Source organism: Ochotona princeps, chromosome 7 (assembly GCF_030435755.1).
Source record: "Ochotona princeps isolate mOchPri1 chromosome 7, mOchPri1.hap1, whole genome shotgun sequence".
Classification (NCBI taxonomy): Eukaryota; Metazoa; Chordata; class Mammalia; order Lagomorpha; family Ochotonidae; genus Ochotona; species Ochotona princeps.
In genome coordinates, this window is record NC_080838.1 from 8,903,053 (window position 1) to 8,918,977 (window position 15,925).

A 15,925-nucleotide genomic window follows, 5' to 3' on the forward strand; every position below is an offset into this window, starting at 1 on the left:
ACTCTCTGGCACAATGGCTAGTAAAGCAGTGTCCGTGAAAAGTGAGAGGAAATGAGTTTGGAAAGATAGGCAGCTGCTGGACTGTGTAGGGCATTTCAGGACACATATGGACTTTGGTGCTAAGATAATATTTCCATCAGCTACTATGTGGAGACTTGAATAAAGGGGTGCTAATATTAATAACATATTTTGGTTAAAAAGAATAGGTACTTAAAACCAACTAGCTTTGTTTTGTCCCATCCGATATGAAAACTGAGAGTGCACTTGGCAGTGGCTTGGTGCTGTTGCCCGCCTTTTAAGTTCCCTGTGACTTTGATATCTAGTCTGTGAAATGGCGGTTGCCCTTCTGGGTACCCTGCACACAGTACACAAAGGCAAAAAGGGAGCACAGAATACTGAAAATCAAGACTTTTTCTTTTTTTTGTAAAGTTCCTTTTTGGAAGTTCTATTCAGAATCATTCTGATTATTTCCCCTTGGCCAGGATTGGGTCATAAGGCTAAGCTTTGTGACATCGGTAACTCAAGAGCTCTACAACAAGCTGTTACACTTGTATTCCTGAACAAGATCAGGGTCCCATTAGAAGAATGAGTATTGAATAGAACACTAAGAGTGTTATCAGAGGTGGCAAGAATGGATACAAAGAATCAAGCCTGAATGCTATTTCAGAAGCTAAGGCAAGAGGTGAGGAAGCCTGTATAGGGATGATGGAGGTGGTGGTGGTGAGGTAATTCCATCAGATTTATGATATATTGAAAAATAAAAAAAAACTGAATGAAGACCCTGAAGATGCGAAGATGGGCTTGGTGTGAAATGACAGAGGTGGTGAGTAGACAAGGATGATTCCCTGCTTTATGGGCTAAAAAAAGGCTTGCTGTACTTGGCAAGGAGCAGATGTAGCAGGAAGAAGTCTTAAAATCTCTTTAATGTTTTCAGAGATGTTGCCTTTGCTTCTGTCAGAGGTGGAGATGCTTTGGGCCAGCTGTTTAGCAGACCTGCTATGACAGACGATCAGAGGTATAACAGGCTGGTGGAGCAGCCAAATTCAGCACAGTGTCTTTGACACTCTGCAAAAGTCAGGCTGTAGGAATTCTCTAGTATCATTTGGATTGTAAGGATTGTAAGGAAATATCCCTTTGGGTTTGAGAGAAAGGAAATTTTCTTTTGATGGTCCACTGTGTTTCTGGAGACATTTAGGACAAATAAGATAGTATGAGGATTGAATGTGGGCACTCTAGCTTCAGTAGTAGATAATGTTACTCTAACTCAGATTTTAAGAGTGAATAATTAAAGATGAAACAGTAGAATGAAATTTTAGGATTTCGTCTATTGCTAGAAGGGTCCTGTAATGCCACACAGGGGTTCCTGATGGTGCAGTGCCTATGCAATGACTAACGGACCATGGACCCAGTCCAAAGTTCCATTTTGATGTACCCTCCAAATCCTTCAGAATGTGGCTCTATCTGGCCAAACATCTCCCTTGGCACTGTGAATGCCTGTTGGTTGTTTCTTCTGCCTTTCTTCTCCATCCCCTGACGCTGTGTTTAGCAGTGGGTCCCACATGCCATGCCATGTCCAATCCATGTGCTGTGCAGGTCTCATGTGTCCAGGATGCTCATCAGCTGGATCAGCATCACAATCAGATGAGGATTTGAATTAACTTCTGCTGCGCACTTGCCTCCAATTTCTGCCACACTGACAAGCCCTTGGAATCCCGGAAGTAGCTGCGGAGTCCCAGAAGTGCTCCTTGAGCCTGTTTCCCATGTTGCCCAGCTGTTTTGCACCATGCCATCGTTTCCTTGAGGACGAGGAATGCTGCATTGATCTGGTATCTGCATTTTCTTTGCTTTCTTGCTGCCTTGCGGAATTGTACTGTGTTTCCTTGAGTTTTAGCTGTGGATCTTCCTCTCGTTGTAACTGGTCAGTCTCCTAGAACCACACGGTTTCTGGGGAGTCTTATATAAGCACCCAGAGTTCTTGTCACTGTGTTTTGTCTGTGGCTTTGTTGTGCTTGTGAAGTCTCCCTGAGCCACAACTAAGAATGTCCTGCTCTTGGACACTGCACTGCCAACACGTTTTTAGGCTATGTAACCTCTCTCTGCTTTCTTTCTCTGTTCTTCCGGCCCGAGCTCACTGTCCCTTGATATGTCATTCTCTTTCCCATGATTATTAGCCTCGTGCTATTCACCTAATCCAAAAGGCTTCCTGTTCTTTAACAGTCTACTTCTCCAACATCCAGCTGAAGTTCTAGTTTTATTCTTTAGTAATACCTAGCCTCCAATTTTTTTCCATCTTCCATCTGACCTCTTCTAAGAGTTGAGCTTTTTGATCATGGACACATTTTAAACCTCTCAATGAGTATATATACCTGCATGGTCAAACAAAAGCCCTTGTGGCCATAAAATAAAATGTTTGCTTAAATGAAGTTTTGAGTTAATTTGTGCCAAATGAAATTTCAGATTTCCTCTGTATAGAGCTCCCTCTCACCCAAACCTACACTTTCTCATACTTTCCCTCTTACAGATTTCTATTGCTGTTAAAAAAATAGGTGCCACCAAAATATTTATGATGTTGAATTGGACAGGGGCTTCTTAGATCTGCCTCCAAAACACAAGCAATAAAAAAAGACCACTTGCATAGTATCAGAATTAAACATTATTTTTTGCTTCAAAGAATGTTTTTAAATGAGTGAAAATACAATGTATAAGATGAAGAACACTTTTGTAAATCATGTATGTAATGAGCAACTTGTGTGTTGAATACCCACAGAAAGAAAAAGCTAGCCAGGAATACTGTGTATATACTTGGTTATAGAACATATAGAAACTCCTACAACTCAGTAATAAACAGACAATGCAACCTAAAAGGTGGGCAGAGGAAGGGTGATAATTTAGCATAGCGGTAAGAAGCCAGTTAAGAAGCCCATATCACATGTCAGAATGCCTGGGTTCTACTCTTGTTCTGGCAGCAAGCGATGGCTCAAGCAATTTGGTCGTTGCAGCACATGTGGGAAATCTGGATCACATTTCTGGCTCTTGACTTTAGCTTTCACTAGCCTTGGCTCTTAAGGGGCATTTGGGGAGTGTAATTGTGGATAAAAGATTTCTTTCTGTTTCTCAAAAAAAAAAAAAAAAAAAAAAAAACACTGCATACATGACTTGCTAAGATATTTCTCCAAAAAAAGACAGATAGCTCTGTACTATTAGCTGAACTGCAAATAAAAACTATAATGAAATTCCACTTTATACTATTTTATGCACTAAAATGACTTTAATAGAAAATAGACAGTAACAATGATTAGAAAGCAAAGGTGGAGTAAGAGGAACCTTTAAATATTGCTTGTGGCAGAGTAGAACTGTACTGCTTTGTGTGTTGGCCACTGGAGGCTCCGAGTTGAGTCTTTCTGAGCATTTCCCCCAGTTGATGGAGCTGCGCTTTGAAATTTACACCTCATCCCAACACAGTGTGCTCTTCGATGTTGAGCATTGAGGCCCTATTCTCCCTGAATTAAGGGCGGTTCCCAAGAGTCAGATCCACAGCACCCCATACAAACTATCTGCCACCATAGCATAATTGGTGTCTCTCTTACTCTTTTACAGGTGTAAGTCTTAATTGGACTTCCACTGCACCTGTAAGCCTTCATGCAAATCTCCATTGCAGGGCTGGTTTGCTATGGTGCTCAACTTAAAACAGTCTTCACTGAATGTCTGCGACTGAGCCTCATCGTCCTTATTCAAGTAACCCTCATCAGTCACTTAGCAGGTGTTCAAAATTTTTGATGGCTTGAATCCTGAAAGACTGGCTTATTTCCTTTTCTATGGAGAAGAGTTTGGGGAACAATGGATATCTTTCTTTTCTTTTAAAGATTTCTTCATTCATTTGAAAGTCAGAGCCTCACAGGCAGAGTTGGACCAAGTTTGCTTCCCAGATAGCTAGCTGCAATGGCCAGGGGTGAGCCATACTGAAGCCAGGATCCAGGAGCTTCCTCGGGGTCTCCCACATGAGTGGCAGGCACACAAACATTGTGCCATACTCTGCTGCAACTTCCAGGCCACCAGCTGGATCAGAGGTGGAACAGTTGGGACCTGAATTGGCACCTGTAGGGGATGCCAGCATTGCGGGCTTCAGTTTTCCATGCTATACCACAACACTGGCAGTTTTTAACTTCCACCTGGTCCCATAAAATGGTTAGTTTCCAAGGTACAGTCTTCTGATTCTTTTTGTTCTGTACATTTGGCAAATCTTCTCACAATCTAATTTACCAAATATATTTGGTGAATGTCAAATCCTTACCAGGCTGTTGGCACTGTACCTGCCTGTCCTGAGTACTTCTAATTAAGGTTGAATGCAATCTACGTTGTACCTATAGGATGGCAGAATTAAGGCTGATATAGATGTGTGGAGGCAAGGCCATCTGGGTGGACCTCTGAGATCGCCAGGACAGAAGCATGTCTAATCACTTGGAAGCTAGGGGAAAGGAAGTTGAGGGAGAGAGGAAGCAATTGGATGCTGATCCAGTTATTGATGAGCTAGTTGGGAAATCAAAGTTGGAGTGAGCAATAGGTTTATCAGAACAGTTATCAGAACAGTTGTGATTTAAGGGACAGATGGTTAGCTCAGTGATTAAATTAGTGGCTAAGAAACTTGTTTCCCATGTTGGAGTGCCTGGCTCGGGCTCTTGAGTCCGCCTTCCTAAAAATAGACACTTGGGACTAGTGGTGATAGCTCAGGTGCTTGGGTCCAAGGCACTCTTTTGGGAGCTGTAATTTGAGCTCCTGGCTTTCACTGGGTGTAGCCTTGGCTGATTCAGGTATCAGGGTTGGGGGTGGGTATGAACCAATGGATGAGATCTGTGTAAGCTGTCTCATCAATCAATCAATCAATCAATCAGTCAGTAAATAAGTAAATGAAACTCAAAAGGAAGGAATGGGCTGGACGTAAGAGGAGGGTCATCAGGTTATGGGTGATAGATAACAGAGTATTTGAATCTAGGTGGGGAGTAGAACGAGAAGGGGAGAGGGCCTTGGACTGAGTCTTGAGTACGTCTAAGATTTATTGGGTCTGCTAAGGAGAGAAAATACAAGAATTTCGAAGAAAAAGGAAAAACAAGAGAATCTTCTATCTCTGAAGCTAAGGAGAACTCACTGGTGGTGGACCAGGGCAAAAGAGAAACACACGATGAGGGGAAAATGTCACTGATGGAGTGATAGAATCAGGGATGGTGGAGAGGGCCGAAGAACAAGTTGTGACTGAGGAACTCTGCAGGTGAGAGAGAGCTCGGGCTTCAGTGGAAGAGGAATGAAGCAGGAGTGAGGGTTTTTATTTATTTATTGTCTAATGGAGGAGAGAGAGTTTGGATGTAGCACTATGGGATGTTTCAAGAAATACAAAGGATGTTTCTTGAGGAAATATGAAGGGTGTGTATGTACAGGATAAAATAAAGAGGTCTGTATGTACAGAAAGGGAGCAATTTCCAAGAATATTTGTAAGAAAAAAGCAATGTACAGAGCAGTATTATAGATGCTATCATCCGCATATAAACTTCTGTATTTGCATTTCTGGATAGGTAGACATTTATATTGCTTCCAGAATTTTCTTTTTCTTTTTTGCTGTACCCACTTTTGAAATGAATATTTGTGGTCATATCTGTGCAAATATAGGTGTGCATACTACCTATAAGATAGATTCCTAGGGCCTAGCATGATGGGTCAACTGGCTAATCCTCACCTTGGAAGTGCTAGGATCTCATTGGGGTGCCGTTTCATGTCCCAGCTGCTCCACTTCCCATCCAGTTCCCCGCTTGTGACCTGGAAAAGCAGTTAGGAGATGTCTCAAAGGCTTGAGACTGTGCACCCACTTGGGAGACAGGAGGCTCCTGGCTCCTGATTCGGATCGGCTCAGCTCTGGCCTATGAGGCCATTTGCGGAGTAAACCAGCAGATGGAAGATCCTCCTTTCTCTTTCTCCTGTAAATTTACCTTTCCAGTAAAAATAAGAAGAATAAATCTGAAAAGTAGATTACTAGAAATAAAGTTGATCTCTAGATGTTCATTTAAAATTTTGACAGATGTTGCCAGTGTGTCTGGCTCATAAATTTTTTCACTTTGTGTATTTGTGCCAGTACCTAGGAGAGTATTTTTATACATTTTGGTTGACACAATGTGTCAACAAATAGTGCCAAACTAAGAAATAATTGTCTGCTCATTTAAAAAATTACTTCTTCAATGTTGGCTGAGACTAAGCATGATTTTCATGTATGTAAGATGTGTTTTTATTTCTTTTTGAATGAACTATTTACTAATGAATTCAGTCATTTTTGTCCCACTGGGCTGTTGACAATTTTTTGTAATGATACATAGGTGTTTCTTACATACTGAAATCATGATACTGGCTGTCATATTTAGTTGCAAATTTCTTTTCTCATTGGTCACTTGTGGTTTGACATGCAGAGATTTATTTTTGTTTAAATTACTTTCCTTTGAATCTATTTTAATAATGTGTTTTCTTTTGGTAACTTTATGCATTTTATTACACTTTTATATTTGGACACTTGGTGTATTATATTTTATCATACAGAATGAGGTAAAGCTGTAACACGTTCCCCCAGATTGCTAGCCAATTTTTCCAATAGCATTTATGAACCAATCCATCTTTCCTACTAATTTGAAATGCATTTTGTTAAATAAAAAAGCAACGTGCGATACATGTGGACCTATTTTTGGACTGTGCTTTCCCCTTGTCAAACCAATTTCCTGAGTTTGCTTTGTTATACATCCCATATTCTATGTCTGAATTCTGTAATTTTTCTTTTCTGTATCTTTTCTGGTTTTTTTTTTTCTTTTTTTCCTGGCATCTAGGAGAAAGCAAAAAAAACATACAAACAAAATGCAGAAATAACTCTTTCAGTCTTTTTTTTTTTCTTTATAAAGATGTGTCTATTGGAAAGAGGGAGACAGGGAGAGTCACAGAGAGGGTTTTTCATCCTCTGCTCACTCCCCTGTGGATCCCAGTGCCTGTGGCTGGGTCAGGCCGCAGGCGTGAGGCTGGAACACCACGGAAGGCTCTCTGTGGGTGGCAGGGGCCCATGGTTTGGGTGATCTGCTGCTGCTCTCCCCAGCACCCAAAGGAGCAGTCCAATACACTAGCTCCAGATTTAATCTTCTGTGCATTTTGTTTTTATTTTTTTAGTCTTTCTGTCTAGGCATTGTCTTTATATCATATAAGTCATTTTCGATACTTGAATTTCCTGAAGAATGGGTGCTCGCCTGATCCACCGGAAAAGCTTTCTGGTGTGCATTCTCTGCCATGAGTTCTTTTTTTTTCTTCTTTCCCTCACAGCTTTTCCATCGGCTTTTTCTTTTTTTTTTTTTTTAAGATTGATTTACTTTTATTTGAAAGATGGAGTTACAAAGAGAACAGGAAAGATAGAGAAATCTTCCATCTGCTGGTTCACTCCCCAGATGGCCATAGTGGCTGGAACTGAGCCAATCTGAAGCCAAGAACCAGGAGCCAGAAGCTTCTCTTGGGCTTCTGCTGTTTTCCTCAGCCACAAGCAGGAGCTGGATCAGAAAAGAAGCAGCTGGAATTGAACCAGTGCACACGGGTGGAAGTTTAATTTAATATGCCGTGGCTCACTCCGGCCCCTTGGCATCGATTTCTAAGGTATTCTCTTTCAGTACCTTTTTGATCACTGGTGCAATTTGCACTTCAATTCTTGTTTAAATATGTCTGCTTAAATAAATATAGTCTGATCTGTCTCTGTTTCGTATTCCCTGTACTGTTTTCAGAGGGAGACAGGCACCGATGCTGTCCTTCTGTGGTCTTAAAACTTAAAGAGTTCTCTGACGTTTATCTTGGAAGGTTAGTTTTGGCTTTCTCGAATGTCTTATGTTTAGAGACCTAGCTTGAAGTTTTTCAGAAACTCAGCTGATCTTTATAGAACAAGTATTGGAGTAGGTGAAACTACGTTGTGAGATAATTTGGAGTTTACTGGTTCACCTTCTTGGGGAGTCTAAAGTTTAAAAATATATAAAAAAATCTTCAAAAATTAAACTCCTTTTTAAAAAAAAGATTTATTTATTTTTTATGGCAAAGTTAGATATACAGAGAGGACGACAGACAGAGAGGAAGAGCTTCTGTCTGATGATTCACTCACCAAGTAACTGCAATGGTTGGTGCTTCACCAATCCAAAGCCAGGAGCCAGGAGCCTCTTCTGGGTCTTCCATGTGGGTGCAGGGTCCCAAGTCTTTGGGCCATCCTTGACCATTTTCCCAGGCCATAAGCAGGGAGCTGGATGGGGAGCAAGACTTCCGGGGTTAGAACCGGCAACCCATCTAGGATCCTGGCACGTGCAAAGTGGTGAGGACTTTAACAGCTAGGCCACTGCGCCAGGTCCTCCTTTCTAAAATATATATATATTTTTTGGAAAGTCATATTTACAGAGAGAAGGAAACAGAGAAAGATCTCCCATCCACTGTTTCACTTCCCAAATGGCTGCAAAGGCTGAAGCCGAGCCCATCCAAAGCCAGGAGCCAGGAACCTCCTCAGGGTCTCCCACGTGGGTACAGGGTCCCAAAGCCATCTTTGACTGCTTTCCCAGGTCACAAACAGGGAGTTGGATGGGAAGTGGGACATGAACAGCTGCCCCTATTGGATCCTGACACCTGCAAGGTAAGAACTTTAGGCCCTAGGCCACAGCTCCAGGCCCTCAAAAATTAAATTCTTAAAAACTGGTTGTTAAGAAAATGTGCTTGTATTCAGATGTGCACTGTAGTCTGTAATGGTTGCTTGGAATTTCTAAATTCAGGTGCTATGTGAATACACATGGGTAGAGACATGAAAATTGTTTAAGATTTAGAGGTATCTTCTGGTAACAAAGGCACAGATAACTAATAAGGAAAAATAATAGAAAAATTTAAACCACATTTATTTTTAGTGTACCATATTTGGAGAGTTATCAAAGGAAAGGGGTTATATACCATTTCTTTGAGTGTAACTGTTTTGATCATTATTTCCCCCGAGATGTATTCCTTATGACCTGTAGATTCAGGAGCAGTTAATAAGATCCACGAGGGAAAGATCTTGAGATCCTTTACTCGAAAAAAGCAAATGAACTAAGGGCTTAATAAGTAACTTGGAGACGAAGTTTTCAACAACGACCCCTCATCGGCACATGCTTATCTTCAGCAATTACCTTTAAAAGCTGATGGGAGAAGTGCTAAGAAAATATTGTGACTCTGTCTCAATCAGGTTGCCATAGCTGCAGAATTTATTTCCACAATCTTATTCATACAACCATATATGATTGTAGTATCCAGATAATTAAAAAATATTAAAAATATGTTTTAAAAATAAAACATATTAAAACTAAAAATGAACACCTTTCCTGAATACATAAGTGAAAAAAACACAAGGATTTTAATAAACTAGTAAAATGAATGAACATTTGTTTTCTCCCTATGGAATTGGGTATATAGAAATGATAAAAAAAATGAAAGATATGTTAAGTAGGCACATTGCTTATATTTAAAAAATTACAAAGTCGATCACAAGATTTTTTTTATTGAAACAAAAAGTAATTCATTTTAAAAATTTTTACTTGAAAGTCAGAAAATCAGAGAAAAAGAGAAAGAGACAGGGAAAACTTTTCACTCCCCAAATGGCTATCCCAGGCAGCTGGGCTGATCTGAAGCCAGGAGCCAGGAGCTTCCCACATGGGTGCGGAGTTCTAAGGCCTTGGGCCGTCCTCTGCTGCTTTCCCAGGCCATTAGCAGAGGATGGACGGAAGTGGCGCAGCCGGGATACGAACTGGCTTCCATTCTGGTATGCCAATGCCACAGGCAGAGGAATACTATGCTACGGCATCAAGCTGACCTCAAGTAATTAATTTTAAATACAAAGATATAGTTGATAAGCATGTAAGAATTCTTATAGTTCAATTGAATAGTTGAAATTAGAAGTAAAAATAACAACGTGACTCTTCAGACTCAGAAAACGTGTATCTCAAACTTAGAGTAAATGTAAGAATTTCTTTCTCTTGAAAAATGCATTATGCCCCTGTTTTCTGCAGAGCCTCTTTCTAGAACCAACAGTTTTTGTTCTCGATTTTCTTCTCTTTTTATGTGGTAGCACAGTGATGTTTTTTATCACATCCAAAACAAGGTTAACAGAGGGTTTTTTCCCTTGACTTTTAACATGTGCTGCGTATTTACCTGGCTTACATTTTTGGTCGTGTAGTCGCTATTGAGAGCAATATTTTTGATGTTCACTTACAGTACAGACACATCGCATAGCTGAACAGAAATGTTCACGCTCTCACCCTTTTTTCATGACCATTTTAATATATACTCTTTAAAGTTCTCAGCAAAGCAGATCTAAGACATTAATGTCTTGCCTCTTCTGGAATTTCAGATGTCGTGGTCTCTGATGACTTTCCCGACAACAAGAGCTGCCTCTCTGTGAAAAGATAACTCACTGTTGTAATCACCTTGTCATTTCACCAGAAATGGTACTGTTGAACTTTTGACCCCAAAGTGCTGGAAAAAAAAAAACCCTCAGTATTATCATTTGATTTTCTAGATTCAGAATTGGCGATTCACTTGTTGATCACTGTTCTTACCTTGACTCCTATGTGATGGCTCTAACTTATAATTACTGTGTTGATTTCAGCGTATTCTTTCCTCGGTGATCACCTACCGAGCATTCGGATTTGTGTGTAGGAGTCCGAGGACACTGCGTTACGCCATCTTCTGATGGATTATGGGGAGGAAATAATATTGGATAACGTAACAGTATAAATTAGAGAATTATTTAAAGCTGATTGAAATTGGTATAGGTTTTACACATGGTTGTGCTACAGTTGGAAGCAAATTCAACTGTCTCATTTTACTCTATTGAGGATTATCCACATTTGTCCTCCCTGATGCGGAAAAGCATCTGTAGCTTCGTTTTCATAAGCCGATGCTGGTTATTGAGGAGAGTGAACAAGAATGAGGGTTTTGTATAGGTCTTCCACAAATGCCTCGTTCCTAGAAGCGAACTCAGGCTTTTTACCAGGAGAGTTCTTAAAGCTGAGCACACAGGCTTTGGGGAGGGTTTCTCTTGACGCTGTTCCTCAGGGTGAAAAGGCTGTTGGCCTAGTGCACGTACCACCCGGAGCCTGTGTCCTTCATCCCGGACAAATACCTACGTTAGCCTGGAATGCCTGGTGCAATGGCTCCAAGCGTGCTTCTGGTTTCAACACCGGCTTGTTCTCCTTTGATGTTATTCTAAGCACAGGCTCTAGGCCAGGGGGTGGAGGCCCAGAGGGCTGAAGGGCCTTTAACACTTGGTCTGCAATGTGCAGATACATACATCTGAGGTTTCAGTAACTGTAAGAAAGAGATATGAATGCGGGAAGACAAGGGGCGGGTATGGAACTATAGTTTCTAGGTATATTTTACCCTAGATCTAGCAAATTTTGGAGTAGGCCTAAATTTGGGACAATGTCAGTATTTTATTTATGAATTGGTGTATGGACATGGATAAGGGTCTTCAAGTTTATTTTGGGTTTAATGGATATTTATAAGTGCAGATAAACCTGGATTTGCACAGATCTACAAAGTGGCCTTCAAGCTCCTAAAAAAACTAATCATGAGCACAGTCACTAAATTTGCAATTTGCTAAAGATTTCCCCAACACCTTCCTTTCCTTTTGATTCACTAGCATATAGTTGTATTCAAATGAGAAAGAAATATGACTCAAATATTTTGTTTTAATTTCTAATTTGATAGATTTGAATAAATATAACCTACATGAATGAAAATATTTATTTTCTAGATTATCCTAACATATGCTTTTGAAGTTATCTGAGAAATTTCCCAATCCTGTTAATTTTTGCCATCCAAACTTTTTTATGCACTGAAGGGAGGCAGAACTCCATCGATAATGACAATGATAAAATAGCGAGAGTAATGCAGTTTACTGAGCCCTACTGATTACACGGCAGTGTTCTAGGCGCCTTATGCACGCAGGTGAGCCCTGCAGAAGGTATCCCTGGTGAGCAGTTCAACGGCGTTAAAGCTCTCTTTACTTATTTTCACATGCATGCTGGTTCTGTATGTATTCATTTTAATTTAAACAAAGTAATGTTCCTGGGGACTCTTCCGATTTCATTTTGCACTTCTGATCTGGGATGTTAGAAATAAAATAGGATTGAGTTGAATATCTGCACTGTTTCATAGCACACTCCCTCAGAGGGGCATGTTGCTTCTAACCTGTGTGAGACAGGTTCAACATGCATGACAGCTTTGGAGGCAACAAAACAAAACAGAAAACTGCAACCCAAATCTCAAACAGCTTCAAAGAGGTTACCGCAAGGAGGAGCATAGTGGAAAAATGCCTTGGTCTGCCTTTGGCCTATTAAATGTATACAACCACAGAATCTGTTGGTGTCAGATTTCAGAATCAGATTCAGTAGGACAAATTAAATCCTGCTACATGTTTCTCTACACAGAAAAATCATATTTATATAATTGGACTATTTACTTATTCAAGGTATTAGTGAGCTGGTGTAATACTGGAGTGTAAATAGAAAAGCAATCAGGTTCAAGTGAAATGATAGAGTGTTTGCTACACATCAACAAACAAGTGCTTCAAAAGATAATCTGAAGGCACAGGAAGAAATAGTCTACGGAATAGTTGTATGAAGTCTTACTGATACAATGCAGTCCTGAGAGTTTGGGTCATCTCAGAGCCAAGATATAGATTCTGACAGGAAGAAAATTAACTTAGCTTGGTATTGCTACAAATGATCCAATCAGAAAGTATACATGTTTCATTCACGTATAACTAGTGTTGCTACAAAGGAGTGTGGTATTATCTTTGAATATGCAATGGTCACAGCATGAAGAATTATGCACATTTAAAAATACATATGATATTTCATTTTTCTGCAAAGAATTTTTTGAAGATTTATTTTTACTGGAAAGGCAGACTTAGAGAGGGAAGGAGAGACACAGAAGGATCTTCCATACTCTGGTCACTCCCCAAGTCTCTGCAATGGCCAGAGCTGAGTTTATCTGAAGCCAGGAGCCAGGAGCTTCTTCCAGGTCTCCCACGCAGGTGCAGGGTCCCAAAGCCTTGGGCCGTCCTCAACTGCTTTTCCAGGACACAAGCAGGAAGCTGGATGGGAAGTAGAGCAGCTGGGACATGAATCAGTGTCATTATGGGTTCTTGGAGCCTGCAAGGTGAGGATTTAGCCACTGAGCCATTGTGCTGGGCCCTGCAAAGAACTTTTGAATTCACTTAAACATACATAAATCAGGCTGTCTATAATTCAGAATTAGTAATCATATTCCTATATTTATTCCAATTTCATCCTTCTCTATAAAATAATGTGTAACAGAACTCTAAGATCAGTTTTGACATTATAACATTATTTAAATTTTATAATTCAGATTGATTGGCACAAATGACAAAATAATCCCACATTCGAGTTATATGCAGGGAGTAATGCTGTGTGTAGTAATTAATATCTTTTTTTTTATATTCTTTTCTCTAAGTAAATTGAGAAAGTATGGTAGTGAATAAGAGACCTAAAAGCATGTGCCTTCCTGGACAACAAGAAAAATACTGGATCTACAAATGGTGAGGAGAGACAGGAGTTTATGGTTGATGCTTAATGTGGTGAAATGATGGCTATTTTATACGGAAGGAATCGGTTTCCTTTGTGGAAGGAAAAATTGCTCGTGTAATCAACATGGTATCCAAAAGATGTAAACATAAATGAAGCTGTAAACATGCCACAAAATATCCTTCAGACAAATTTGTTTCATGTTCTCATGGCTTATTACATATAATTTACTTCTAAAAATACTTAAAAATTTACTTTGAAAGGTGGGGGTGGGGAGCAGAGAGATCAAATGCTACCACAGTTGTGCCAGATGGAAGCCAGGAGCGGAGAACACATTCCTGGATTTCCAACTGGAATGGCAATGCCTCAGCTGCCTGAGCTGTCACGGACTGCGTTGGCAGGAAGCTTGAATGGGGGACATGGCTTGAACTCAGGCACTCTAACTGGAAGATATTAGGGTCCCAAGCAGTCTCTTTTATCATTGTGCTAAGTCTCTACCCCATTATAAATGCTTTTTAAAAAAGATTTATTTATTTTTATTAGAAAGTCAGATATACAGAGAGAAAGAGAGACAGAAAGTTCTTCCCTCTGCTGGTTTACTCCCCAAGTGGCTTTCAAGGGCTGGAGCTGAGCCAATCTGAAGCCAGGAACTAGGAGCTTTTTCCAGGACTCCCACGCAGGTGCAGGGTCCCAAGGCTTTGGGCCATCCTTGACTGCTTTCCCAGACCACAAGCAGGGAGCTGGATGGGAAGCAGGGCCACTGGGATCAGAACCAGTGCCCATATGGGATCCTGGTGTGCGCAAAGTAAGGATCTAACCATTGAGCCATTGTGCTGCCCCTCTATCCCTCCCTACTCCACCCTTCATAGGAGGAACTTATAAACGGAGCTATGATGTTAATTAAGGTGACCAAAACTCTTAGGTGCTGGGGTCAGGGTTGGGGATCTTCACACCACTTGAGAACACCTGGATTGGAGCTCTGATTTCTGATTCTGGCTTTCTGCAAATGAGGACCTCGAGAGACAGTATATAATGGCTTAGGTAATTGGACCCCTGTGCACCTAACAATGCTGGAGGTAATTCCTGGCTCCTGACTTTGGTCTGGGCCCAACAACAGCTGTTGAGGGCATTTCAGGAACAAGTACAAAGTATGGAAAGTCTTGGGTTGGGATGGGGTAGTGTGTGTGTGTGTGTGTGTGTGTGTGTGTGTGTGTGTACCTATCTAGACTCTCTGCGTCCATTTTCCAGTTACCCCGGGGCCACTAGAACGAGAAGCCACAGATTTCTTTTTTTTTAATTTATTGTCTTTAATAAATTTATACATCTCAAAGAACACAGGAAAGCACAAATTTAGAATATTGAATAGTTACGATACAGTGTTTGCTTTGAAGAATTTATCAAAAAAATGAAAAATATGGACTACATAGAAACATGTATGCAATACTCCATAGCATCATAGTTTTAATGAAGATAAACTGGAAACAACCCAAATGTTTATTAACTGAAAAAGAGATAAACATAATAAAGCATTCTAATACGATGGAATGTTATTCAAACATAAAATGGAGTAAGTTACTATCCATGCTGAACTTTGAATGACCTCAAAAATAGCAGATAAATGTTAGCAGTCCGATGTAAAATACTGCATATGTGTTTGTGTATGTATAGTATGAGACACTGAGCCAAGCAGGCTACTTGCAATGTTTGTGATGATGTCTCCCCAACTTAGTAGTATTGATATACCTAGAGTCAGCCACTGAGTTTTTCCGCAAGGCCTGATTAAGCCATTGCATGGGATGGGGGGGGGGGGCACTTGGTCTAGGAGAAACCTGCATATCCCCAGGGCATTGTCCTGAGGCTGTAAAGGTCAGGCTGGGAGCATAGCTCCCCTCCTGAGCTTTGCCTGCAGGCTGACCCTGTGGTCACTGCTGCGTGGGCGAAGCCTCACAACGGCTGGGGGCCTTGCGGCAGGTGGGCATGTAGGATCATGTGATGCGACGGGGTCACGTGCCGGATGCGGGGGCGGGCATGTAGGGATCATGTGATGCGACGGGGTCACGTGCCGGATGCGGGGGCTCTCTGGCATCGGTGCTGAAGCTGTGGAAAGGCTGAGAGGTTGGCGCAAAGGAGTACGTGAGCTGTAGCACATGGGGTCCGAAGTGAATGAGGGTTTGGGTGAGGGTTTGGGGACTTAAGATTTTGAGTTTGAACTCTCTGACTTTGTAAAATGCCTCCACTTCTCAAGCAGTGTTTCGACGGGAAAGTATTTATTTCCGCTCCTGAACTCAGTACCAGGTTTTCAACAAACGTCTGTG

At 40.9% G+C, this 15,925-nt stretch overlaps 1 protein-coding gene across 3 annotated transcripts in view; it reads left to right on the plus strand.

Moving 5' to 3' along the window:
* The first annotated feature begins 519 nt into the window (after positions 1–519).
* IQCM (IQ motif containing M) overlaps positions 520–15,925 on the plus strand; it is a 420,838-nt gene continuing 405,432 nt past the window's right edge. For 2 of the 3 annotated variants that reach the window (XR_009245823.1, XM_058666784.1), the window contains exon 1: positions 520–823. The gene's annotated coding sequence lies outside the window, so the exon portion shown is untranslated. The remainder of the gene's footprint in view (positions 824–15,925) is intronic. The other variant, XM_058666785.1, reaches the window with a different exon arrangement.